Below are 27,448 nucleotides of genomic sequence, written 5' to 3' on the forward strand. Positions count from 1 at the left end.
ATCAAGAAAGTGGACACAGGTGAAGATGATCAATCCTGGTTTAGAAAGACAGATGGGATGTGCACTGAATGTATGACAAGAGTCTACCACAAAAGGCATCTGAAAGACTCTACGTAGCAGTGTTTCAAAGCAGACACTAAGACTCATAACCAAACCTTGGCAGAGTTCAGGGAATCATATGAAAGAAGGAGAGTTAGTATGATATGGAAAGGCTAGGAGCTCCACAAGTACCAAATATATCCGGGCACAGGGTCTTTTCTGAGACTGACACTCAACCAAGGACCATCTATGGATATAACCTAGAACTTCTGCTCGGACGTGGCCCGTGGTAGCTCAGTAACCAAGTAGTTTTCCAAAGTAAGGGGAACACGGACTATTTCTAACAGGATCTCAAGGGCAGGCTGTTTGACCCCCCCCCCCCAGGGGAGGAGCAGTCCTGTTAGGCCACAGAGGAGGACTTTGCAGCCAGCCCTGAAGATACCTGATAAAACAGGGTCAAATGAAAGGGGAGGAGGTCCTCCCCTATCAGTGGACTTGGAAAGAAGCAGGGAGGAGACCAGGGAGGGAGTGTGGGGTTGGGGAGGGAATAAGGGAGCAGGATACAGCTGGGACACAGAGTTAACAAAATGTAACTAAAAAGAAAAATAAAATTAAAAAAAATCACATTGCCAGGGAGAAGTGATCAAAGAGCCTCATGACAGAGGTAGTCCCTGCTCCCCTTACTCAGGAACCCATCTGGAGACTGACCTGGGAATTGGCTACATCTGAGCAGGGGAATAGGTCTTCTCCATGCATGGTCCTTGGTTGGTGCATCAGTCTCTGCAGGACCCCTTGAGCTCAGATTTTTTTTTAGCTTTGTTGGTTTCCTGGTGGGGTTCCTGTCCCCTTCAGGTCCTTCTATGCACTCTGCCCAAAGTTTGGATGTGAGTCTCACCATCTGCTTTTATCTGTTGTTGGGTGGAACCTTTCAGAAGACCTCTATGGTAGACCCCCATCCTATTCTCTCTCTTCCACAGCTTCTGGTGTCTATCCTGCTTGTCTTTCTGAATAAGATTTGAGCATCCTCTCTAGGGTCCTCCTTATTGTTTAGCTTCTTTAGGTTTGTAGATTTTACTTTGGTTATTCTATAGTATATGGTTAATATCTGCTTATAACTGAGTCTATACCATGCATGTTTTTCTGTTTTTGGGTTACTTCAGTCACAATCTTTTCTAGTTCCATCCATTTGCCTGCAAATTTCATGATTTCCTTTTTTTTTTTTAATAGCTGTGTAGTATTCCATTGTGTAAATACGCCACAATTTCTGTATCTGTTCCTCTGTTGAGGGACATCTAGGTTGTTTCCAGATTCTGGCTATTACAAGTAAAGCTGCTAAGAACATAGTCGAGCAAATGTCCTTGGTGAATGGTGGAGTATTCTTTGGGTATACGTCTAGAAGTGGTATAGATGGATCTTGGGGTAGTGCAATTTTTTGAGAAAGCACTAGATTGTTTTCCAAAGTGGTTGTAGAAGTTTGTACTCCCACCAGCAGTAGACGAGAGTTCCCCTTTCTCCACATCCTCTCCAGCATGTGTTATTATGTGAGTTTTTGATCTTAGCCATTCTGATAGGTGTAAGATGGAATCTCAGAGTTGTTTTGATTTGCGTTTTCCTAATGACTAAGGACGTTGAACATTTCTTTAAGTGTTTCTCTGCCATTCGATATTGGATCTTGCTTGCTTAGTTTTAAACATCTTATATTTCTACAGCTAATGTAATAGTCCTAGGTGTACTGTATTTTTAACTCTTTTTTAAAAATCATATTCAGGGTCAAAAAGAGGAAGAATTTTTCAGATGTAAGTCCCCAAGGTGTTGATTTTTGTGTTAAAGAGAGTAAAGATTCTTTTAGATCAACATATTTAAAAGATAGTCAAGAGGCAGTAACCTCTGTCTTGCTGGGATAATAAAAGACTGTGATCAGCTCTGCAGTCATAAAGGAGTAATTTTAACCAACTGCCACAGGTACGTGGCCCAAAGCCCTGGAGTTTAGAAGATGTACAGCAAGTCCAGCTCACAGACTATAGTTGCAGCCTCATAAAATTCTAAGATGCTGAGCTGTGCATTAATTGTTAGTACATAAGAATGGGAGATGATAAATATATGCTGTGTTATATTGTCAAATTTGTAGTAATCTGGTATGCAGCCCAGAAGACAGATGTGCTGTGCTCTTGATCTGGGTCTCAAAATTGCTTCTCAGAACCTGAGACTCCTACAAACCTTCCTACAAACCATTTACTCTATAGTGGTTGCAGAGCTGGGAAGCAGCAAAAACAGTACCAGGAAGTCAGCAAGTGGCAGTGCCAAATGGACAGGGCCACTAAGAAGTGACAGGTTTATAACTTGCCTATAAGTATAAATAAAAAAATAAGCATATAGGATAAATAGAAGACAGAAATCCAAAAATACTGATTATTCATGGGCATTGTGGACATAAAAAGCATGCAATGATTGATAGTCTGTTATCTGATATAGAGAGCATTTCTGTTGATTGTCGGAGGGCAGAGGTAACAGGAAGTGAAAATAGATGAGAAGATTCCAGTCTTTGGTCTATCCAGTCTATCCAGTCTATCCATTCCAATAAAGGCTAATTTCCTCTTTTCTTGTTGAGGATAGAGGTTAAATGTTTCCTAAGTTCTGCTTTTGCTATAACTTTACCCTGGTAAGAGAAACTGAGTGTCTCATGATCTTATTGCTCCCAAAAGCCCCACAGATCTGGAAGCTTCAATTAATATGACATTAGCAGCTGTAATTTTGGCTTCACAGGAAGATTTTGTCAGTCTCCAACATGCTTCCCAAGACAGCCAATCATTCTTTTTTTTTTAGAGGATTCTTTTTTTAATTTATTTATTTTTATTAATTACAGTTTATTCACTTTGTATCCCCCCATAAGGCCCTCCGTCCTGCCCTTCCAGTCCCATCCTTCCCCCCCTTCTTCACGCATGCCCCTCCCCAAGTCCACTGATAGGGGAGGTCCTCCTCTCCTTCCTTCTGATCTTAGTCTATCAGATCACATCAGGAATGGCTACATTGTCATCTTCTGTGGCCTGGTAAGGCTGCTCCCCCCTCAGGGGGAGGTGATCAAGAACAGGCCAATCAGATTATGTCAGAGGCAGTTCCTATTACCATTACTATGTAACCCACTTGGACACTAAGTTGCCATGGACTACATCGTGCAGGGGTTCTAGGTTATCTCCATACCTGGTACTTGGTTGGAGTATGTGGTACTTGGTTGGAGTATGAGTCTCTGGGAAGACACCTGTGTTCAAATTTTCTGGTTCTGTTGCTTTCCTTGTGGGGTTCCTGTCCTCTCCAGATCTTACTATTTCCCACTTTTTACATAAGATTCCCTGCACATTGCCCAACAATTCACCGTAAGTCTCAGCGTCTGCTTTGATAGTCTGCAGGGCAGAGCCTTTCAGAGGCCCTCTGTGGCAGGTTCTTAGGTTGTTTCCTGTTTTCTTCTTCTTCTGATGTCCATCCTCTTTGCCTTTCCAGAAGCTGGAAACAGCCCAGATGCTCCTCAACTGAAGAATGGATGCAGAAATTGTGGTACATCTACACAATGGAGTATTACTCAGCAATGAAAAATAAGGAAATGATGAAACTTGCAGGTAAATGGTAAGGATCATCCTGAGTGAGCTGTCCCAGAAGCAGAAAGACACACATGGTATATACTCACTCATATAGACACATAATCTAGGATAAACCTACTAAAACCTGTACATCGAAAGAAACTAATCAAGAGAGAGGACCCTGACTAAAATGCTCAATCCCCACCCGACAGCCAATCATTCTTAAGGAGAAAGTGTACATGTTTCAATTTTAAAGAGCAAAAGAAACTAAAACATGTTTAACATTATTGGGGAGAGTTTAAACAGTGAGGAAAAATAGAATCCTATTAAATAATTTTGATGGAAGTCAAGAAATTTACTAACTTGGTGAATTGCCAAATTATAATATTTAACTTTTTAAAATTTAAATTTATTTTTTATAATTTATTAACTTTACATCCTGATTTTAGCCCCCCCATCTCCTCCTAGTCCCACATTCCCTCCCTTTTTTCCTTTATTCCTCTCTCTTATTCCTCAGAAATGGGGAGCACTCTTCCCCTACCATCTGACCCCAGTCTGTCAAGTGTCTTTAGGACTGCTTGCATCCTCTTCCTCTGTGGCCTGCCAAGGCCTGCCCTTCAGGGGTAAGTGACCAAAGCAGTAGCAACAGAGTCCGTGTCAGAGACAGTCCCTGCTCCCCTTAGTAGGGAACCCACTTGGAGACTGAGCTGCCTATTGGCTACATCTGAGCAGGGGTTCTAGGTCTTCTCCATGCATGGTCCTTGATTGGTGCATCAGCCTTTGCAGATCCTCCTAGGCCCAGATTTGTTGGCTCTGTTGGTATTCTTATGGAGCTCCAGCCTCCTCTGGGTCTTTCTATTCCTCGATTCTTTTCTACGTCTCCTTGAGCTCTGTTCATATTTTGGCTGTGAGTCTTAGCATCTGCTTTGATCTCCTGCTGGGTGGAGACTTTCGGAGGACATCTCTGGTAGGCTACCATCCTGTTCCCTCTTTTCAACTGCTTCTAGCTTCTATTCCATTTGCCCTTCTGAATGAGAATTAAGCATCCTCCTTGTTATTTAGCTTCTTTGGGTCTGTAGATTGTAATACAGTTACCCTGTGTTATATGACTAATACCCTCTTTTAAGTGAGTATATTGATTCTAGGTTACCTCACTCAGCATGATCGTTCCTAGTTCCCACCATTTGCCCACAAATTTCATTATTTCCTTGTTTTTAATAGCTGAGTAGTATTCCATTGGGTAAATGTACCACAATTTCTGGATCCATTCCTCAGTTGAAGGACATCTGGGTTGTTTGCAGATTCTGGTTATTACGAATAGAGCTGCTATGAACATTAGTTGAGCAAATATCCTTGTTGTATGGTGGAGCATCTTTAGGGTATATTCCCAAGAGTGGCACAGCTGGGTCTTGGGGTAGAGTGATTCCCAATTTTTTGAGAAAGCACCATATTGATTTCCAAAGCGTTTTACAAGTTTGCACTCTCACTAGCAATGGAAGAATGTTCCCCACTCTCCACATCCTCTCCAGCATGTGCCTGAGTTTTTGATCTTTGCCATTTTGATGGGTATAAGATGGAATCTCAGAGTCATTTTGATTTGTATTTCCCTGATGACTAAGGATTTTGAGCATTTCTTGAGATGTTTATTCACTATTCAATATTTCTCTGTTGAGAATTTCCAGTTAATTCTGTAAATCCATTTTTTACAAGTAGGTGTGTGATGAAAAAATATTATCTGTCCACCTTTCTAGTTACAAAAAGGAGAAAAGTTCTTACAAGTTCTTTAATAATAATGAGTCTCATTAACTCATTAACAAGTTTCTAAACTCATTTGACCAACACATGCCAACTTCAATCATTTATACATGTTTCTTTGCATTGTCTAGTTTATTGGAGTTTAACTTCTTTATATATTTTGGATATTAACCCTCTGTTGGATGTAGGGTTGATGAAGATCTTTCCCCAATCTGTAGGCTGTTGCTTTGTTCTGTTGACAGTATCCTCTGCTTTACAGAAGCTTTTCAGTTTCATGATGTTTTGTTTATTAATTGTTCATCTTAGAGCCTGAGCTGTTGGTGTTTTGATCAGGAAGTTGTCTCCTGTGCCAATGAGTTCAAGGCTCTTCCCCACTGTTTCTTCTAGTAGATTTAGTGTGTCTGGTTTTATGTTGAGGTCTTTGATCCACTTGGGCTTTAGTTTAGTGCAGCGTAATAAATATGGATCCATTGGCAGTTTTCTACATGTAAACATACAGTTAGACCAGCTCCATTTGTTGAAGATGCCATCTTTTTTCCATTATATGTTTTGGTTCCGTTGTCATAAATCAAGTGTCCATAGGTGTATGAGTTTATTTCCGGGTCTTCAATGCGATTCCATTGATCTACCCATTTCTTTCTATGCCAGGACCATATTGTTTATTTTATTTTTATTTTTTTAAATTAATGTTATTCTATAGTATAGCTTGAGATCAGAGATGAAGATCTTTTATCACACAGGATTGTATTAGCTATTCTAGGTTTTTCCTTTTCCATATGAAGTTGACAGTTGTTTTTTCAAAGTCTGTAAAGATTTGTGTTGGTATTTGGATGATGACTGAATGGAATCTGTAGATTGCTTTTGCTAAGATGGTCAGTTTTTCTATGTTAATGCTACCTATCCATGAGCATGGGAGATCTTTTCATCTTCTAATATCTTCTTTAATTTCCTTCTTCAGAGACTTGAAGGTCTTTTTCATAAAAGACTTTCATTTTCTTGGTTAGGGTAACACCAAGATACTTTATGAACTGTTTTATTGATTTCCTTCACCTGATTGTGTGCATTTTCCTGTATTTCTTTGAATGATTTATTCATTTCTTCTCTACAGGTCACTCTAATGACCTCAATATGTTTGACTGCATCTTCTTGTATTTCTTTATGGATTTTATTTATTTCCTCTGTTATCATCTTCATAAGCAGAGATTTAAGGACATTTTCTTGTGTTTCAGTTGTATTAGGGTATTCAGTGCTGCTTGTCTTGGGATAACTTTGTTCTGGAGATGCCATATTGCTTTGCCTTTTGTTGATTGTATTTTCATGCTGGTCTTTAGCCATCTGGTTATCTCTGGCATTGGGTGGTAGTTTCTGGTGCCTGCTGGAGTCCTGGAGGAGGCAGTTCAGCAAGAGCTCTGGGCAGGAATCTGGATTTTCCCACTGGAGTCTTCCTCAGATTGATGGGTATGGTCTCTGACTGGTGGGTAGTTCTCAGGGGAGTGTCTGGCTCTCCTCAAGTGTATGATGCTGTGGAGTAACTTGACTCCTCAGGAGCCCAGGGGCTCTTCTCTCACCGTGGGAAGTCCCAGAGACAACTGCGTTGCCACTGTCTTGCTCTGAGGTTAATGAGCTGCAGCTGCTCAGACACTGTCATAAGATACTATGTTTTCTGGGCACAGCCATCTTGAAGACCATAGAACTCAGAGGTTTGGTCGGTCTTCCTAGGGATATGGGTTTGCTTTGAAGCAGGGTCTGGAGTTGTTTCCATGGTATCAGGAGACCTGAGGCAGGCTTGTGGCTAGACACTGGAAACTGAGAGTCTGCTGGAACCCAGAATCTTTTCTGGGGATTAGCTGGGTGATCTGAAGTCAGACCATATCCAGAATTCCTCTCATCTGGAAAACACAGCCACAGTTTTGTCTGTTGGTCCCTGTGCTGTCACTGCTGCCCTGCTGGTCAGACAGTGTGTATTCAAAGCCACCGTCTTGGATTCTCTCAATATTTAACTTTTTATTGTGGATAATTTCAAATTTATTAAAGAGATTAATGTAATTAATTTAATTATGTTTTAAATTTAACCCTCATTTGACATCCTCAGAGGAAGCTCCAGATGTGGCTTTGAGATAGTCATTAAAGCTTTGCCCTCATGAAGTTCATGCAATCAGTGAAGTAAGGATCTTGATGAGGGATCTGTTGTGAACTTAGTGGCTACTTCTCTATTATGTTATACTACTTAACTCTTACTGGGTGATACGCTGAGACTCAGGCACTCTGTCAACAACAAGACCATCATCAGATGTGGCCTTTTGACCTTGGACCAGAAATAAGAGCAAAATGCTGTCTTTTTTCTCTGTTTACCATGTCTGTGGCTGCATCTTATTAACAATGGAAAACAAGTTAAGTCAATGGACCTATTTCCAAGTTTGAGTTATCATCAGTTTGTGTTCAGTGTGGTTTCTCTTCTCCTCATTTTCTGTGCCTTGTCCTGGATTAAAGCATCCAGATTGCCTATGAATTCTGCAATGCTCAGACACGGATCAATCTTTTTCTTACCAAGTAGAATAAAAGTCAGAATAACCACAAAGCAATGGCTAGCCTAGCAATATGCATTTGAAGACTTGAGGACACACAGACCCTCTGAACCCCAGGAAAGATTGCTTCTTGTATTCTAGCTTCTATTGCTCCTTCCTTCCTTCCTTTGGTTTTTCCTTCCTTTCCTTCCTTCCTTTCTTTCTGTTATTTTTTTTTCTTGAGACAGGGTCTTGCTATGTACTCCAGAGCAACTTAAAATTCAGTCCTATTGCTTTGACTTCACAAATGGTGGAGTACTGGGATCACAAGCAGTTTCTCTCTCTCTCCCTCCTTCCCTTTCTCTCTCTCTCTCTCTCTCTCTTTTGGGTGTGCGCCGTATGTGGGGGGATGTTAGGTAAGCCATGTATATATATATATATATATATATATATATATATATATATATATATATATATATATATATATATTTGCATATCTGTCAATATCCTTGTTAACCATTCATCACACTCAGCCTATATTTTGCATTAACATCCCAATCCTTCTTAAGTTAGGAATTGGTTGCTGGCTTTAAAATAAACTCTCCAGCCATCTTCATAAATCTCTAAATCTTCTCCAGGCTTACACATTCCTCTTAAAGTGTCAAACTCTAAATGGAGAAAGATGCCTTAGAAGAAACTGAGCACATATGACTCATGTGGGATTTCACTTTCTATGAGGATCAGCCTGTTCTGAAAAATTAAACAATGCAAATGTCATAGGAAAGAGGAGGAGGTAATATCTACCAGGCTGTAAGATTGTTTATCTCAGTTAACTTGGAAATCATTTGACAAATGAAGTGTGCAGAGCACTTTCCCAGGTTCCTGATGTATGGAGGAAAGAAATGTGGACTCTTCTGTTCCCCACTGCTCTCATGACCTCCCTCTGACCATCGTCTAGCTAAGCGGTGGCACTTTTCTTCATCAAGTCAAAGCCAGTGAAATGACTTTTATAATTATTGTGATAAACTACCTGTCAAAACAAAGTCAAGGCAGGAAAGGCTTACTAAAGTCCACGGTTTGAGGGTGTAATCCACTTGGAGGCAAAAGCAGTGCAGGAGCATGAGGGAACAGTGCATCTGCAACTCAGGAATAACCTGTTTCACTGGTTTTCTACTGTTTTCCATGTTTTTATTCAGTCTGGGAATAACTTTCTAAGGGGTTGTTCCCCCTGCATTCACTGTGGCTCTCTGGTTCCCAATCAACTCTCTCTGGAAACTCAGACATTCCAAAGGTATGTTGCTTAGTCGATTGCAAATCAGTCACGTTGACAATGAAGACTACAACCAGATGTAAATAGTTTAGGATATGGGTTATGACCTCCAGCATCTGCTCACCTTCACTGACCACAAAAGCGCCCTGCCAATGCGCAAAACTGACCCTGCCATATTCGGATGGAGTCTCACATGTGAATTCTTTTTTTTTTTTTTTAACTATTTAACGATTTAAATTTTTGTCTTTTTTAATTTTAATTTTTTTTCACAGTTTATTCATTGTATATCCCAGTGGATGCCCCCTCCCTCAACTCCTCCCAGTCCCGCTTCTCGCTCTCTTCCCCACTTTCCCCTTCCCTGAGAAGGGAAGGTGAGTCCACTGAGAGGTGGAGTTCTCCTCCCCTGCCATCTGCCCATAGCTTATCAAGTCTCATCAGGACTGCCTGGATTCTCTTTTTCTGTGGCCTGGTAAAGGCACATCACCAGGGGGAAGTGATCAAACAGCAGGCAACTGAGTTCATGACAGAGGCAGCCCCTGATACCCTTACTGGATCTGATCTCTATTCAGATTGTATAAATCTTTCACCATTTTTTGTCTTCTTATAGGCCATTAAAACAAGAAGCAGCTTGGACTCTGTTTTGGGGCTGCCATTTGCCAATCCCTGAACTGCTGTCTTCCAATGAGCTCAAGTGTAAAGGAAGAGTGCATAGCTGAGAGATATTCTCTGCTCTGCTTAGTTATTTTTGCCTACTTCATCTTATTATGTCTTTAGGTTCTGGGGAATGAACTCAGAGTGTCACATGTGACTGGCACACACCACTGAGGTAGGCCCCAGATAATTTATTGCACATTTTAAAAAATAGAAATGACCTATTGTTGTTCCTTGCTTTGAGCAGATCATACCAAAAAATGATGTATAGAGATTTTAGCAGCTGGGGCCTTCCTGAAGCTCATCAACCTGATCAGCTATCCACCCCATGAGGGTCAAGGCTCGGCTATATGAATGTTGACCATGCTTTCAGGAATCCACATGAAGACTCACTATTTAATGCACATTTACTTTTTCAGATCTGTAAATTTGTTTACATGAACATCTTAAACATTAAATGACATTAAATTATAAAATGAATTATGGTAATCTTTCTGTACCTTTAGGTTCTGTTTCTAAGAATTAAATAAAACCTTTCAATTAGAAATATTTGGGAAAAATCTGTATTGACAATATCAGAGTATTTTGTTGGTATTTCCTAAACAACATATTACAGCAACTACATTGCCTTGTATTTGCTGTAGTGTATCACCTAAAAGGTTTTCGAAAATAGTTTTAGCTTTATTATAGGAGACATTTTAGCATCCCTGGATCTTAGCATCAGTGGGTGTCCTAGAATTTATCACATGTAGGCATAGAAGACTAATGTGCTTTAATGAAAAACTGATTGAATCCCCTGGAAATGTTGGAAATTTGGATGTTTTAAAGTGATTTACTAAGTGTTAGCTTGGGAAGACAGTGTTTGTGAATAGTTCCATGCTCTCTTATACTGCTTTTCACTTGCCTTTTTTGTCTGAAATCAGAAGCTGCACTTTTTTTTGTGGGACAAGAGTTCAGAATCTCATTGACATCTGTCTGGCTTACTGTTGACTTGCTGAGGGTTTTTCTTTTTAAAGCTTTAAAACGTGACTGAGAATAACAGTACACAGTATGTGTAAATACACAGGATGTCACTTTTTGATCTTCAGTTCAGAAGAAACTGTAAGCTTATTTTGTTCTTGGGAACTGAGTCAGTTTTGCCTGAATGAAGCCATCTGGCTCTATGCAGTAGATTGGTAAACACAGTCTAAAGCATTTGTTCTTGGGTAGGGCATTGAATATCAATCTCAGTGCCATACTGACATTCCTTATTGCTGGTGGTAGTCTCAGAAATATGAGCTTATGTTGACAAGCTCCACGCAGGTATGAAAGGTAGGTGTGGTATTTGCCTCAGAATGAGTAGTGTTTCTATGAAGGAGATCTTCGTTGGGTTGGGGCTAGAAAGTCAATTATTTATTGTTGACAGTAATAATTGATTTGGGGTCTTGTGAATGTTGAGGAATTTTTAAATCAGAAATGGCCTTCCTTACTTGGAAGAATGTGACATACAGACACATGGAAGAATAGAATTTTTTTTTTTTTTTAAATTTAACATTGACAGTGTTTAGGAATAGAACCAAGGGCAACATGTTCACTAAACAAGGATGCACACCAGATCTTGAGCTATGTGAAATGGCTAGCTAACCAGGAACTATGTATCAGGTGAAAAAACAGGATAGGATGAGGCACCCTGAGTGGATCTTTTAGAGTATGTCTGGGTCATATCTGCTTTCTTGTTCAGGAGAATTTGTTCATATTTATTAGATGCTTCTAGTGGCGGGAAGAGGAGGTTCTAGATTGTGGCCTTCAGAAACATGTTATGGAAGGTCACCACTTCCTAGACAGAGTGCAATAGGTATATTTCAGTGAAATCAGGCCTTAGGGCATATTTCAAATGTCTCAGGGAATCCCTTCTCCCCTTATCTTTGAAGTATGATTTCCAAACCAAAGAGAAGCTGTAATGCCTAGAAATACACTTGCAGACAGAGATGACTTCCCAGAGAGATAAAGTCTTCCTTTCCCTTAGGAGTTAGAAATAGTATAGAAACTATATAATTAGGAGAGGAAGAGCCAGGGAGAACCCTTAGCTCTTAGTGTGTGTCTCACTTTAGGGAACCCATCTGAGTTCTGTTTCTCTTACTTATATTCGTTTGTTTGTTTGTTTGTTTTTCCTGTTCATTAGCTTCAGGGGAAAAAATAAAAGTGTCTCCAATAGTGGCAAGTTTGGGCAAAAAAAAAAATGTGTACTGAAACTGGGCTTCTATGACATTACCTGTGAAGATCAAGAGTTAAACTTAATTATACCTTCTTACTGCCTTAAACCATGGTTGATTTAAAATTGTTGTATAACGATGCTTCATTTAGAGGTCTGTCTTCCCTCTTGCTTTAGCAATATGCAGTCATAGCTACTGTGTTCAGGGCTTGCTGAGCCCCACGCACTGCAACAGCAGCAGTCTCCAGGTTCTACCTAAGAAAAGTATAGGTCATAGAATGTTGATGACTATTCTTATGTTCGCTTGCCTGGGTGGGAGGGTTAGGATATGTGGTTAAACATTATTCTGGGTGTTTTCTGTATGAGAGCCAACTGACTTTCAGTAAAGCCCTTCAGCCAGCCCTCAAGAAGATATGTAGGCATATTATCCAATCAGCTAAAGGCTGGACTAGAACAAAGAACTTACTTTCCCCTAGAAAAGATTAATTCTGTTAGTAGACAGACCAGCTTGAACTAGATCATGAGCTCTGGTGGGTCTCCTACCTGATATCCTAAAAACCTGCAATGCTACTTTTTTGGCCCCTCAAAGTTTTGAATCAGTTTTTTTTTTTAATGTTTCTTTTTTATGTGTACTTCCTACTGGTTCTGCTTCTCTGGGGTATTTCCTCCAATAAAGCTATGTGGACAGCTTGCCATACGGGATCTGCTCTACCACAGGCTCTCTTTAAGTGGGCTGGTTAAGTCACTGTGTCAGTATGGCTTGTGTATCTTGATTGTTTATTCAACACATTGCAAGAAAAAGGTGACTTATGCGCTATAATATGAACTATAACACAACAAGACATGGGAAACATTGCCTAAATAGACATCCTGGGGTATGGTTCCACTACATTGAGTTTTGAAACTTTTTAGTTCAATTTCTGCTTGGTTTATAATGAATTTATGCCCTAGCTGGCCTACTGCCAGTTGAACGTACAATGCTAACATACAGCTGTGGTATCTAGCCTCCAGTGCCTCCCAGGGAGCAGTACCATTCTTTGCAGTCATTGTGGGCTGTTTTTTCCCATGATCACTAGGCAGCTTATCAGCTGCCATTCCTGCACCACCAAGAGTGGTAAGAGGATCTGGCCATATATTTCTAGTGCATGAAAATATCTACACTTAAACTTTGAAGCACAGTTTCTACCGAAGAGTTACTGCTTCTCACCACAAGCAGCAAGGACCACTGGAAAGGAGTGGTGAGAAGTAGTCGTATGTAATTCTTTTATTCCACCATATCAGCAGAGCAGAGTGCAGGCTGCTGGTAGAAGCTGGTGGAGAGATAGGGACAAATTGTCAGCAACAGCCCAGATGGTGCTAAGGGGGAAGAATACAAAGTCGTTCTTCCTTTCAGCTCTTCTTCCCCCGGATCTTTTCCCGACTGCCTGGAAAGTGAGAGTCACCACTTTCCTCCACACTCTTCCCCAGCACCTGCCATGTGGGACTCAGCACCTCCCACATTTACTGCATAACCAGGCAATTCATTTAAGCATCCAAAACTTGAAATTCTCCAATATCTGAAACTTCAAGTTGTGCAGCTAGAAAAGTTTCCTTTGTTCTTATGTCTCTTAGTAGAATTGAAATAAGGCTAAGAGAAAGCTTGAATGTACCCCTTGCCTCACTCCTCTGACCTTAGGTGTCACTGATTATGGAGGCCATTGGACCCAGCAACATATTATTAGTACCATACTGGCTGTGATACAGATGGTGTGTCTGTGTGGGTTATAACGGTGGGTGAGGCTACTCTCCAGAGACTAGAAGGGTGCTTTTTCAAACCACAGATTATTCACTTGGGTTTGCACACATACCTTTTGAATCCAGCAGGCTAAAACTTCAATCTTAGTCCATGCTGCTGCTGGCTTTGAAGAGAAGGTCTTAAAACAAGGACTCCCACCCCTACTTCTGGTCATTTTGTAAATAAATTCTCCTTCAAATCTATTTCAGTCCCCAGTTTTCTTTAAGGTAGACAAAGTGTCCTGGTCTCGTGTGCAATGGCAGACACTGAAAGTATTAAACAGCACTCATCCTCAGGTTATTAGGATGTGTATATGAAACATACATGAGTTTTGTTTTTTAACTTGGTGTCACTCCAAGATAATGCATTATGCAAAAGGCCCCCCAAACAGAAATAGCTCCTCAATCAAACAAGCTTTTGATACATTTTAGAGAAAGGGATGCTACCTTGGGCAATAGAGGGTAGAGTGGTATGCTTGGCATTTTGGAGCACACGTTCTGGATCGTACTCATTTCAAGTTCATCACAGAGCCTCACATCAAGTAGGCTCTCGGGAAAGTGTGTGTTGCATGAAGGAGTGAACACCTGGCCTTGAATGGCTGGCACTGAGGGGGCAAGTGCAAACTGGAGAAAATTTACTTAGAGGAAAAAAAGATGAGAACATCACACATATCCCTGAGTATTTTATTATTGTTTTTATTTGTTATTATTTGTTCATAATATTTTCCCAAAAATTCAGTAGTGGTAAAGTAGCTCAATTATGTGTAATGTAAATTATCAGCAACATCACATCAAGAAATTCTTAAAGTAATCATAATTTCTTATCCTGAATTTGTATTTTAAGTAAACACACACACATACTCTCTCTCTCTTGCTCACACACACTGCTAATTATGCAACCCTCCAAACTCTCCTATTCTCCCTTTTATCATCTCACCCTCCTCTACTGCACAAAATAAAGGTTCTAGTATAACATTTTCCCAGCTATAAACCCTTGTACTATACTTACATTCGTTCCCCATCTCTCCTCCCTCTTTACTTTTCTCCCTTTGTTCCTGGTCTTCTCTATCCCTTCAAATGGCAACTCTTCCACTTTCAGCTTTTCTGAACACACATATTTATGTATGCATACATATATGTATGTAATATATATACACATATATATAATTGCATATGTTATATGTTAACATAGATTTTCCATAAAAGATAAAGAATATATTATTTATATTAAATCTACAAAACATCCTAGAGGCCATGAAGACAAAGAAGAGAAAAATGAAGAGCATTTGCATGTAACATGGAGCCAGGCTGAAAGAACAAAAGTAGAGTCTGAGGTGGTAGAGTCGTAGCTCCAAGCTGTGTCCTGGAAACTCAGTGCCCAATTCCTGGGCAGAAAGATCATCCAGTGACTAGGTATCCTGTTTGCAGAGTGGGGTTTCTTTTCTCAATGGCTGTCCTTGAGACTGCATCTTCTGAGGCCACCACTAATAAATGCTGCCAAAAGTTATGTCAGATCCTCACTGCTCTGGGGACACTGGTCTGATCTCTCTACAGTTAGGCCTGCAATAGTTTGCCATATCACAAAAAAAAAAAACAAAAAAAAAAAACAAAAAAAAAACACCTTTGGATGGATAACAGTTTAAGATTTTTTTAAAAAGATTTATTTATTTGTTATGTATACAGTGTTCTGCCTGAATGTTTGCCTGCATGTCAGAAAAGGGCACCAGATTTCATTACAGATGGTTGAGAGACACCAGGTAGTTGCTAGAAATTGAACTCAGGATCTCTGGAAGAGCAGCCAATGTTCTTAACCTCTCCAGCCCGATGGATAAAAATTTAAAAAGTGCAAAGTGAAACAACCCTGAAATGCTTTAGTATCTGAGAAGGGCATGGGGAAAAATAGGGCTTTTTGTTACTATTTGTATGCTATACAGTCTACTATAATACTGACAGTGCACACACACACACACACACACACATACACACACACACAGCGAGAGAGAGAGAGAGAGAGAGAGAGAGAGAGAGCAAGAGAAAAAGACAGAGAGGCCTTCATTTCCTGCTGTAACTGCTCAGTTCTCAGCATCTATCTCCCTCAGTGTAATGACGCTCTAATACATATCACCTTTCCACAATGTAATTTTATAAATAGACTTTAATTTTGCTAATTAATTTCTGCTAACTTTAAATGTGCTGATAAAAGCACTCGTCTCTCTCTCCTTCTCCCTCTCTTTCCCAGACTCTCCATCTCTTTTTCTCTTCAGTCTTATTTCTTTCTCCTTCCTCCCTTTTCCTTCTCCCTCATTTCTTTCACTTCTCCTTTTCTCCCTCCACCTATTTTCCTTGTCATGTTCTTTTTGAAGTTAACTCGCAATGCCAAGAGTAGTGTTGGCATTCACTGCACATATGCTGAGTGACTGATGAACACACCAGTAGAGGAAGGCTGACAAGAAACGGTTTTCCATCCCAATTCCCTGGATCATATAGCCACCTATGTCTGTGTTGGTTTCTGTGATTTGAGACAGCATCTGGGAACTTTCAAATCATCATTTCATATTACTGGGCTATTATTATGCCTTACCTCTACAGGTAGCTGAATCGAGAGCTTACTGTTCACCTGCCATTTTGGACTTGGTATGGATATAGACAGTTCCCTGAGAGTATGTTCTCTTGCTCCTGCTTGAGCCACACTCACTCTGCCACTACGCCTGCAGCTGACTGTCTCTGCCTTACTTTTGTTCTGACCATTCACTTAGCAGAAGTAACCTCATAAATCAAGCTGCATGTGCCAGGACAGGAAGGAAAGTGACAGACACTGTATTATCTGCTGGGAGAGATTATGAAAAGGAGCTTAATTAAAAATTGGAAGTGACAAGTGGAGGATGCTTGGTTTTTGTTATTTTATTTTCATTGTACCCAATACCCTCCCACCTGAGAAGTCTTCAAGACAAGATGCTTCACATTGCATAAAGCCCTCTGTTCTATCATGTGAGGAGGAGGGGGAGGCAGAGAAAAGACTTGTAAGAAAAGCTTTCATGCTTTTTTTCCAGTTAGTGCTGTATGGGGTTTTATCGTATGTATGATATCATTGAGACAAAGAATGCACAATGGCTGCTCTTATTGCGTCATTTATGGACATTTGTTTAAAATTCCAAGTTGAACCTTGATCCTCTCCAAAGAAAATAAGATGCAAAGGTGTAAAGTGAATTTTCTTTAATGGGAAAGAAGGAGCAGCAATGACATACAAAGCCCAGAGCATTTAAAATGTTCCCCGCAGAACCATCAAGGAAAACTCATGTTTTTTCATGTGATGAGCTCTAGGAACTATGAAGCCTGCATGAATATGTAGTTTGGGGGTCTTCTTCTCTGGGTAGGAACTCAAGTGGTTTTATGTCATCAAAACAGACACAAAGAACAAGTTGCACAGCATATCTAGTGATCAAAGACCCTTGCAGAAGTGAACATAAGGCAGCCCTTGAACTTCAAAAGCAAAGGACCCTCCTAGTCTGCATTGACAATAAATCAGCACATCTGCCATTCCTGTTAGAATGAGTAAAAATAGCACTATTTTTGGATGAAAGGAACTTGTCTGAACTGGTAGCTCTATTTTGAGAGTCAGGTTCCCTGGGAGGAGGATTGGCACATCTAGAGGACCTTCACAACCTTCACTGATCTCCCATGCCATAGCAATTGCTTTCAATTTCTGCACTTTCAAACCTGCATCTTTCAAAAGCCAGGCAAGGGGCAAAAGATTTCTGAGATAGCAGTAATGCAGAGGATGTGACATTGTGCTACTGTTGTCATTTTGTTTTTGCTGGGAATGAAAGGTGCAACCATTTGCAATTTGAGACTGGAGGTGGGTGGTTCTAAGGTTCTGGCAGAAACGTGTTGATGAATACAGTTGACCTTATCCAAAGTAGTGCACATACTGGCCTCCACTAGTTTAGATGATGCTTGCCAAGCAAGGCTGGTGGACTCCTTTCCCAGTAAATGCTAATTACTGAATTTCTATCCTTTTTGCAGATTGTCAAATGTTTATAAAGAGAAAACATTTATAAGCAGGTTTTTGTGTGCACGTGTGCAGGCAGCAGGAGGAAGATGAATCAGATTTGGGAGTGGTACAAACTGGAGGAGTGATCCGTGAAAATCTAGTGTGTCGGATAAGAAGTACAGTGAAGCAGAAAGCAGGTGGTGCTTTCAGTTTTACAAGAGCCAGGTTTTAATGCCAGCTCCATTATTTCTAGGTATGCACTTATTACTGAGTTATTTTTATGTTCTCGTTTCAATTTTCTTTCTTTTTTTTCTGTGAATTGGAAAGAAAATTGATACCCACTCTACATGCTCTTTAGGGATCAAACAACTGAGTAGAATACTTGCCCCGTGATATGCCAATATTTAGGAGCAGCTGCTGTGCTGGGTTATTTTGCCTCATGAAACTCAGATACTTTATAAATCTGTCATTTTATTTCATAGTCTTATTTATTGATTTTGTTATAATTGTCATAAAAGAAAGTATAAGTTGAAAACAGAGGCTCATTTTATGATTGAAATATTTAATGCCCTCCCTGTATTGGTCTCCTTTCTTTCTTTTCAGTTATTCTATTACTTTTTTTCTATTTAGTTAGGAAAAGTCCACATTATTGAAGTTCGGTAAACTGCTATGCAATCAGAGACAAGAAACCCTCCCTTATTCTACAGTCTAATCTTGAATTATTCTTTCTAAGCCCAATGAGCTAGGGGATAAAGAAAACCATATCTCTCAACATCTCAAAGAAACTCTCTAATATGTTTCATTTTTGTTTAAGAGATTTCTTTATATTGGTAAGACGTGCATATCCTTACTCTTAGCATTTTAATGGTATGAGTGACTCCTTAGTATATCAGAAGCATTGGCAGTCTGTGTGACCCTCACTAGTGTCCATTCACAGGTACTACTCATTACCCCATATACAAGCTCAGCATCATTAAACAACACTTTCATTGACTTGTCTCCTCCTGGCCCCTAGAAACATTGTTACACTGTCTCTTTCTATGAACTTGGCTTCTATAGGCATTTTACATAAGTGAAATCATTCATTTGTCCATTTGTGACTGCTCTGTTTTATATAGCACAATGTTTTAAAATCTACCCTTATCTACACATATCAATATTTCATTATTTCATGGCATATATTTGTCACTAACTTTTGGTTGCTATGCATAATGCTGGTATGGACAATGACGTACTTATTTAGGTTATGTTCTTGAGTTCAATTGCTTTGGCTGTCTCTGTAACCAGAAATGGAACAGTGTGACCCTAAAGTAATTCCATGTCACTTTCCTGTTTCTTGAAATGTTGCACTGTTTTAGACTGCCATCAACCACACATGATTTCTAATTTTATCATAAGCTTACAAACACTTGGCATTTTGATGCTAGCCACCCTGATGGGTATGAAGTGGTAGCTCATGAAATTTTCATCTTTATTTGCATTTACACACATACACATAATGTAGGTATATGTATGTATGTAGAGGGTAGAGAGAGGGAGAGTTCTTTGCTGAAGTCCAGTTCTGATTTGAATTGCCTGGTACATTGTTCAATTCTAGGGTTCTTTACTTATTTCGTATACTGTTCTTTATTGCATGTAGTGTTAACAAACATATATTCTTATTCATTCCTTTGGTAATGTCCTCTCATAAATGTATCTTGATGAAGTCACCCTTATGACATTTTTGGTTTGCTTTAATTTTTAGTTGATGCTGGCTATTCTGTTTAAACGATTTAGAAAATAAAACTCAGGAATTTATTAAACATGTCCCATGTACCTCTGAGAAAACAAAACTTTCTTTCTAGTGGTATTAACATGAGCCACCAGCTGTGCAGAGTGACCTACCTGACCTGTCCTATGGGTAAGTTGGTCTCCTGTGTCCACATTCTCAGATAACACAGATAAATTCCTTTCTTCTCACAAGCTGTCAAGTGGAAAGTTTATTTGGACCATAAAGACCACTATTATCACATTGGCTTTGTGCTCTTAGCAATCTTCAGCAAATTCACCCAATAATTCAGTAACAGATTTAATAGTTGTTTCATTTCACTCAAGCAAAATCAATACAGTTAGACAGTAATCACATGCAGAATATGCAGGCATGTGTTTATGATAGCTTTTATTAGCCCTGTTTTAGTAAAACCACACAATGTTTTTAATATGAAATCTGATAAATATTCTACAAGAATAGACATAAAATATTAGCCTACCCTCACTGCTCTTATTCTTAGTGCTCATTTGCTTTCCTCACACAGCATTACTTATTTTTTTTTTCTCCCAAAAGTAGGTCATAAATTTCTCATTCTTCAAAGTAATTCGAATTGGATTATGTGGCTTTTACTGTTTTCTTCTTCAGTCCCCTCCTCACCTGTCAGAGCTCCCAGAAACTATGAAAGGAATTATTAGTTGCCTTACTTGATGTTGCAAGTACATTGGCACACAGCCCACCCCCGGCAGGACCAACAGAGATTGTGAAGTTCAAACAATAAAGTATCAGCTCAGAACAACAAACTCTATTTCTGTTCCTCAGTAGAGCTTAGTCACAAAAGAGGCAGCCTTAAAATAGCATCAAACTAGCAGAAACAGGGTAACTTACAAGCCTGGTTTCACCAGCTGAATATGAGGTGGGCATGAGGCAGAGGACATCATGGCTCATATGTAGAGTAGCTGGCGTTGGAAAATGGCTCCATTTGCAAAGCTTGAGGCTAGTGAATGAACCCTTTCCTCTGGGCTATTGTGCTCTTCTTCATCATACCTCACTGCCATGACATAGTTAGGTCAGGATGTCAGCATGGCTGAGTTCTGATGAAGAACCACTTCTGATCTGTAGATAACTGTCTTCTTGTCTACTTCCATGGAGCAAAAATAACTAAGGAGCTCTCTGCTGTTTCTTTCACAAGATACCAATTTTTTTTTGGGAGGGGGTGTTGTTGTTTTTTTGTTTTGTTGCTTTTATTTTTAATTTTTGGCTTTTTTTTCACCTAGTGATCTGTCTAGAACCCAGGACATCAGACATGTTAACTAAATGTCCTGACAGTGAACTATATCTCCAATCTTTTTAATAAATTATTTTTTAAAATAATTTATTCATTTATATCAAGATTTCAGCTCCCTCCCTCATCTCCTCTCAGTCCCAGTCTCCCTCCTTTATCCCCTCTATCCCCTTCCCCTAGTCCACTGAAAAAGGCAGTTCTCCTTCCCTGCCATCTGACCCTAGCTTGTTAAGTCTCATCAGGACTGCCTGGATCCTCTTCCTCTGTCGCCTGGCAAGGATGAATCACCAGGGAGAAGTGATGAAAGAGCAGGCAACTGGAGTCCATGACAGAAGCAGCCCCTGGTCCCTTTACTCGGGAACCCACATGAAGACTGAGCTGCCTATGCACTACATCTGAGCAGGGGGGTCTAGGCCCTCTCCATGCACAGTCCTTGGTTGGTGCATCAGTTTCTGCAGAGCCCACTAGACTCAGATTTTTTACTTGTTGGTCTTGTGGAGATCCTTCTATACACCAACTTCTTCCCTAAGACTCCCTGCACTCTACTCAAAGTTTGGCCCTGAGTCTCAGCATCTGCTGCAATTCCTTGTTGTGGAGCCTTTCAGAGGACCTCTATGGTAGGCTCCATTCTTGTTCTCCTCTTTTCCACCGCTTCTGGTGTCTATCCTGTTTGCCATTCTGAATGAGATTTAAGCATCCTTCTTAGGGTGCTCCTTGTAGTTTAGCTTCTTAAGGTCTGTAGATTTTAGTATGGTTATCTTACATTATATGGCTAGTATCTGCTTAGAAGTAAGTGTTTACCATGTGTGTCATTCTGCTTGTGGGTGACCTCACTCAGCATGATCTTTTCTAGTTTTATCCATTTGCCTGCAAATTTCATGATTTCCTTGTTTTTAATTGCTGGGTAGTATTCCATCATGTAAATATGTTTCCATTCTTCAGCTGAGGGACATCTAGCTTGTTTCCAAATTCTTGCTATTACAAATATAGTTGAGCAAACATCCTTGTTGAATGGTGGGGCAGTTTTTGAGTATATGTCCCAGAGTGGTATAACTCTATCTGGAGGTAGTGCTATTCCCAATTTTCTGAGAAAGCACCAGATTGTTCTTCAAAGTGGTTGTATAAGTTTGTACTCCCACCAGCAATGGGGCTGTTCTCTTTCTCCACATCCTCTCCAGCATGTGTTGTCACTTGAGTTTTTGATCTGAGCCATTCTGATGGGTGTAAGATGGAATCTCAGAGCCATTTTGATTTGCATTTTTCTGATGTCTAAATTCTTGAGTTTTTTATATGTTCTGGATATTAGCATCAAGGTCTCACTCTTGCTGTCCTTTATCATGAGATATTTCTGCCATAGTCTCCAGAGCAGCTGGGATTGCAGGGATGTACCATTCCTGAGGGTTCAAGTACCTTGGTCTAATTACTTCTTATAACATGCCATCCTGTTGTCTTCACACAGGAGTTGATGATTTTTAACATTGAGTTTGAGAGGATCACCAACATTTAGCTCAGAGTATGCATCAGAAAAAGAAGGAAGAACTTAAACTGGGACTTCTTGATTTGATCCATTCTTCTCCATTTACAAATTAGGTAGGGATTCTTTGGAAAGTTTCTGAGATTTTAGAGTTTGTGATTGTGCATTTGTGCTCTGGAAAGATGCCCCCCGCTCTGTGTGCCACAGGGTTCTTTAAATGCTGCTTTAAAAATATACCCTACTGCAGAGGCACCATAATAAAAAAAAGACGGCCCTGCTCAGGAGCCCCGTGGGTGGCCTCTGAAGGAACTTGGATTCTAAGATGCTTTTGTGAAACATAATATGATAAGTATGCAGAGGAAACATCTGTCTCTGGTGGATCAAATTACATAATGTATAAAGAAAAGGACTTAACATTCTTCTATGAAATTTACAGGTAGTTCTTAACTTTCTAAGTATGAACTTTTTTGTTAATGAATAATTTATTTAAGCTTTCATTGGTGAACATATTGTATGTTGAGCAGATTTCCTATCACATCCAAGTCCTCTCTTTCTCTGGAATTCCAGTTAGTCTGTTTTGTTCCCCTAGGCAATTTTACTTCTATTTTCATGGCATACACACACACACACACACACACACACACACACACACACACACACATACACACACACACACAGAGTCACAATACCTAATGACTTCATTTTGCTGTATGGTTTCAAAGCTGAAATATACAAAGATGTGTATTGGACAAACAATAAGGAGGCTTCCTGAGAGAGTGTAATTCTCTCAGCAGTCAATAGTAATTTGTAGTTCTTTGTCTTGGGGTGGGAGCCTGTGCAAAAATTTTCCCTTCTATATTTACATTTTCATTGATTGTTTCAATCTTGTTAATGCTAATCTTGTCTATAGAAAAGAATGTTTCAAAGCAGATTTCTTAATATTCTGTTTCTTATGATCATTCTGTCCCCTCTTTCTTGACGTGCCCATATCCATAGATGCATGAGCTATGGCGTAGATGTATCCATTTGGGCTTAGCTACTCACACTCTGTTCATCACTGCATTGTGGGCAATTGTGGTTTTGTTTGTTTGTTTGTTTTGTTTTTGTAGTCTTCATTTACTGTAATGAGAAGCTTCTTTGATGAGGCATGGGAGCTACACTTATCTTTGGTTATAAGGATAAGATTTATAATGTATTAAAGAATTATGGTGGTCCAGCAAAATGGCAGTAGTAGATTCTGTGTCTTACTAGTTCCAAGAATCTGACTAGGTTTCAAGTACCAGCAATGATTTTCCAACTGCAGAGAGAGCCTTAAATCCATTTAGACAGCTGGGGGTTGCCGCTGACACGTTAAGTGCCACTACCGGCATTTCAAAGCCTATCCTACCATACCGGAAAGATGTGCTTCACCTGAGTAGGACTGGTTAATTGTTTCTCTTCCTTCACAGCTTTCACAGTATTTTTTGGAACTATGAAACCTGGACTACAGGAAAGAGGTTATTTTTTTTAAGGTTATATCCAGTTTTAGTCATCTGAATTAAGCGTTTGGAATGTGAAGTATCTTCAACAGCAAGACCCTACTCTTAACACCTGAGAGGGACTCAAGGATACATTAAAAAAAATATATTATTGGGAGTTGTTCTGACTACACTGACCAGCTCTTTCAAAAGTGTTTTCATGTGTCTGGTTCTAGGTTGTTTTTTTTTTTTTTTAGTTATATTTTTATATTTATTACAGTTTGTTCACTTTGTATCCCAGCCCTAGCCCCCTCACCTCATTTACTCCCAATCCTACCCTCTCTCCCTCATCTCCTCCCATGTCCTCTCCAAGTCCATTGGTAAGTGAGGGCCTCCTCCCCTTCCATCTGACCCTAGCCTGTCAGGTCTCATCATGACTAGCTGTATTGTATTACTCTGTGGCCTGGTAAGGCTGCCTACCCCTTAAAGGGGGGATAGTCAAAGAGACCACCACTGAGTTCATGTCAGAGACAGTCCCTGATCCCCTTAATAGGGAACCCACTTGGATACTGAACTGCCATGGGTTACATCTGAGCAGGGGTTCTAGGTTATATCCATGAATGGTCCTTGGTTGGAGTATCAGTCTCAGAAAAGACCCCTGTGCACAGATATTTTTATTCTGTTGCTCTCCTTGTGGAGCTCCTGTCCTCTCCAGGTCCCACTATCTTCCCCTTCTTTCATAAGATTCCTTGCACTCTATTTTGATACACTGCTGGGTAGAGTCTTTCAGAGGCCCTCTATGGTAGGCTCCTGTCCTGTTTCTTGTTTTCTCTTTCTTCCAATGTCCATCCCCTTTTTCTTTCTGAGTGAGGATTGATCATCTTACCCAGGGACCTCCTTCTTTCTTAGCTTCCTTAGGTGTACATATTTTAGTATGTTTATCCTATCTTATAGGTCTAGTATCCACTTATAAGTGAGTATATACCATGTGTGTCTTTCTTTGTCTCGGATACCTCACTCATGATGATCTTTTCTAGATCCCACCATTTGCCTGCAAATTTCATGATTTCCTTGTTTTTAACTGTTGAGTAGTATTCCATTGTGTAAATGTACCACAATTTCTGTATCCATTCCTTCATTGAGGGACATCTGGGTTGTTTCCAGATTCTGGCTATTATGAATAAAGCTGCTACAAACATCACCTTGTTGTGTACTGGAGCATGTTTTGGGTATATGCCTAGGAGTGGTATAGCTGGATTTTGAGGAAGTGCTATTACTAATTGTCTGAGAAAGCACCAGATTGATTTCCAAAGTGGTAATACAAGTTTCCATTCCCACCAGCAGTGGAGGATGGTCCCCTTTTTCTACATCATCTCCAGCATGTATTGTCACTCTCATTTTGATCTTAGCTATTCTGATGGGTGTAAGGTGAAATCTCAGGGTCATTTTGATTTGCAGCTCCCTGGAGCATTTTCCAGCACATGGAGCATTTCCTTAAGTGTTTTTCTGCCATTCTATATTCTTCTACAGAGAATTTTTTGTTTAGTACCCCATTTTTTAATTGGATTACTTGATTTGTTGCTTTTTAACTTCTTTAGTTCTTTATATATTCTAGATATCAGCTCTCTGTCAGATATAGGGTTGGTGAAGATTCTTTCCAAGTCTGCAGGCTGTCATTTTGTTCTGATGACAGTGTCCTTTGCTTTACAGAAGTTTTTTAGTTTCTTGAGGCCCCATTTACTGATTGTTGACCTTAGACCCTGTGCTGTTGGTGTTCTGTTCAGGAACTTGTCTCCTGTGACAATGAGTTCGAGGCTCTTCCCTACTTTTTCTTCTAAACGATTTATTTTGTCTGGTTTTATGTTGAAGTCTTTGATCCACTTGGACTTTAGTTTTGTGCAGGGTCATAAATATGGATCTATTTGCATTTTTCTGCATGTAGAGATCCAGTTAGACCAGCACCATTTGTTGAAGATGCTGTCTTTTTTCCATTGTATGATTTTAGCTTCTTTGTAAAAAATCAAGTATCTGAAGGTGTGTGGATTTATTTCTGAGTCTTCTATTAGGTTTCATTGACCCACCATTCTGTTTCTATGCTAATACCATGCAGCTTTCAATACTATTGCTCTGAAGTACAGCTTGAGATCGGGGATGGAGATACCTCTAGACTATCTGTTGTACAGGATCGTTTTGGTAATTCTGGGTTTTTTGTTTTTCCATATGAAATTGAGAATTGTTCTTTCAAGGTCTGTAAAGAATTGTGTTGGTATTTTGATGGGAATTGCATTGAATCTGTAGATTGCTTTTGGCAGGATGGCCATTTTTCACTTTGTTAATCCTGCCAATCCATGAGCACAGGCAATCTTTCCATCTTCTGAGATCTTGATCAATTTCTTTCTTCAGAGACTTGAAGTTTTTTTGAACAGATTTTTCAGTTGCTTGGTTGGAGTCACACCAAGGTACTTTATGTTATTAGTTGCTATTGTAAAGGGTGTCCTTTTCCTAATTTCTTTCTCAGCCCTTTTGTCTTTGGTGTACAGGAGGGCTACTGATTTTTTTGAGGTAATTTTGTATCCAGCCACTTTGCTGAAGGTGTTTTTCAGCTGAAGTAGTTCTCTGATTGAGTTTGTGGGGTCGCTCTTGTATACTATCTTATCATTTGCTAATAGTGATGCTTTGACTTTTTCCTTTCTGATTTGTATCCCTTTGATCTATTTAGTTGCCTTATTGCTCTATCTCAGGTTTTTGTGAGCCTATGGCTCCTGTTGCTTACATTGTCAGCCTCAGTGGTTTAATGTCCTTTAAAACACCTGTTTTTCATTTCTCTCCCACCCCACATGATATCTTCCCAGTTTCCCCATCCTGCCTCCTTTCAAATTCTTTTCCAAAATTTAAATCTTTTTGCTTTGCTTTGTGGACCACTGAATTTTGAGAGGATTCTCTGTGTGACCAGGTTTGGAATTATCCATTAGGCTCTGGAAGACTCACCAGTGGACACTCAGTTGAAGGCAATGACTTCTTTGTGCCCCAAATCTGCCATTAATTGGTACTTTAGCTGTGTGGAATAAGACTTGGAGAACTTTTTCCTGGTAGTTGATTGACTGTTATTGGGTCCAGTCATGAACAGGCTCAGTTCAGGCAGCCACCTTTACAGAGAGAAAAGTATGGGTCATATGTATAATGTCCCCCAAAAGAAAAAATCATGGAGGGTAGACCATGCTTTATCAAGGCCCTACTGTATATAGACAATGACCTAAGTTTTAAGTTAGGTGGTTTGGCTGGGGAATGGAGTCTATCCATCCACTTAATGGAAGAAAACTCATCTTTGAATGATGAAAAAGAGAACATCAGGGACAAATCCTTAAAGATTCAGTGGCTTATTTATCCAAACTCCGTCTGCTAGAAAATGCATTAGACATTGCACATTACTATTATGCATTTTTAAACTACGTATTCCCACGCACACAGAAATATTTATGAGACACTTTTCTATATTAGAGTGCTGGTTTGAGATATCATCACACTGTTTGCTTTTTACGTTTGAAGTGAATTGACCTAGAATGATTGAGAAACAACCGCCTGTGTTCATTTGAATATACTATTCCTGAGAAGTACTTTTGGGTTTGATTATCTTTCAGTTTTCAGAAGCTTTACTGCTTATCTGTGAGCTTATTTCTTACATTATTTTCTTCTCATTCTTCAGTTACATGGAGCATCTTATATCTTAGAAGGCATCTAG

The sequence above is a fragment of the Psammomys obesus genome, unplaced genomic scaffold (genome assembly GCF_907164565.1).
Source record: "Psammomys obesus unplaced genomic scaffold, mPsaObe1.curated_primary_1811, whole genome shotgun sequence".
In the NCBI taxonomy this organism is placed as follows: domain Eukaryota; kingdom Metazoa; phylum Chordata; class Mammalia; order Rodentia; family Muridae; genus Psammomys; species Psammomys obesus.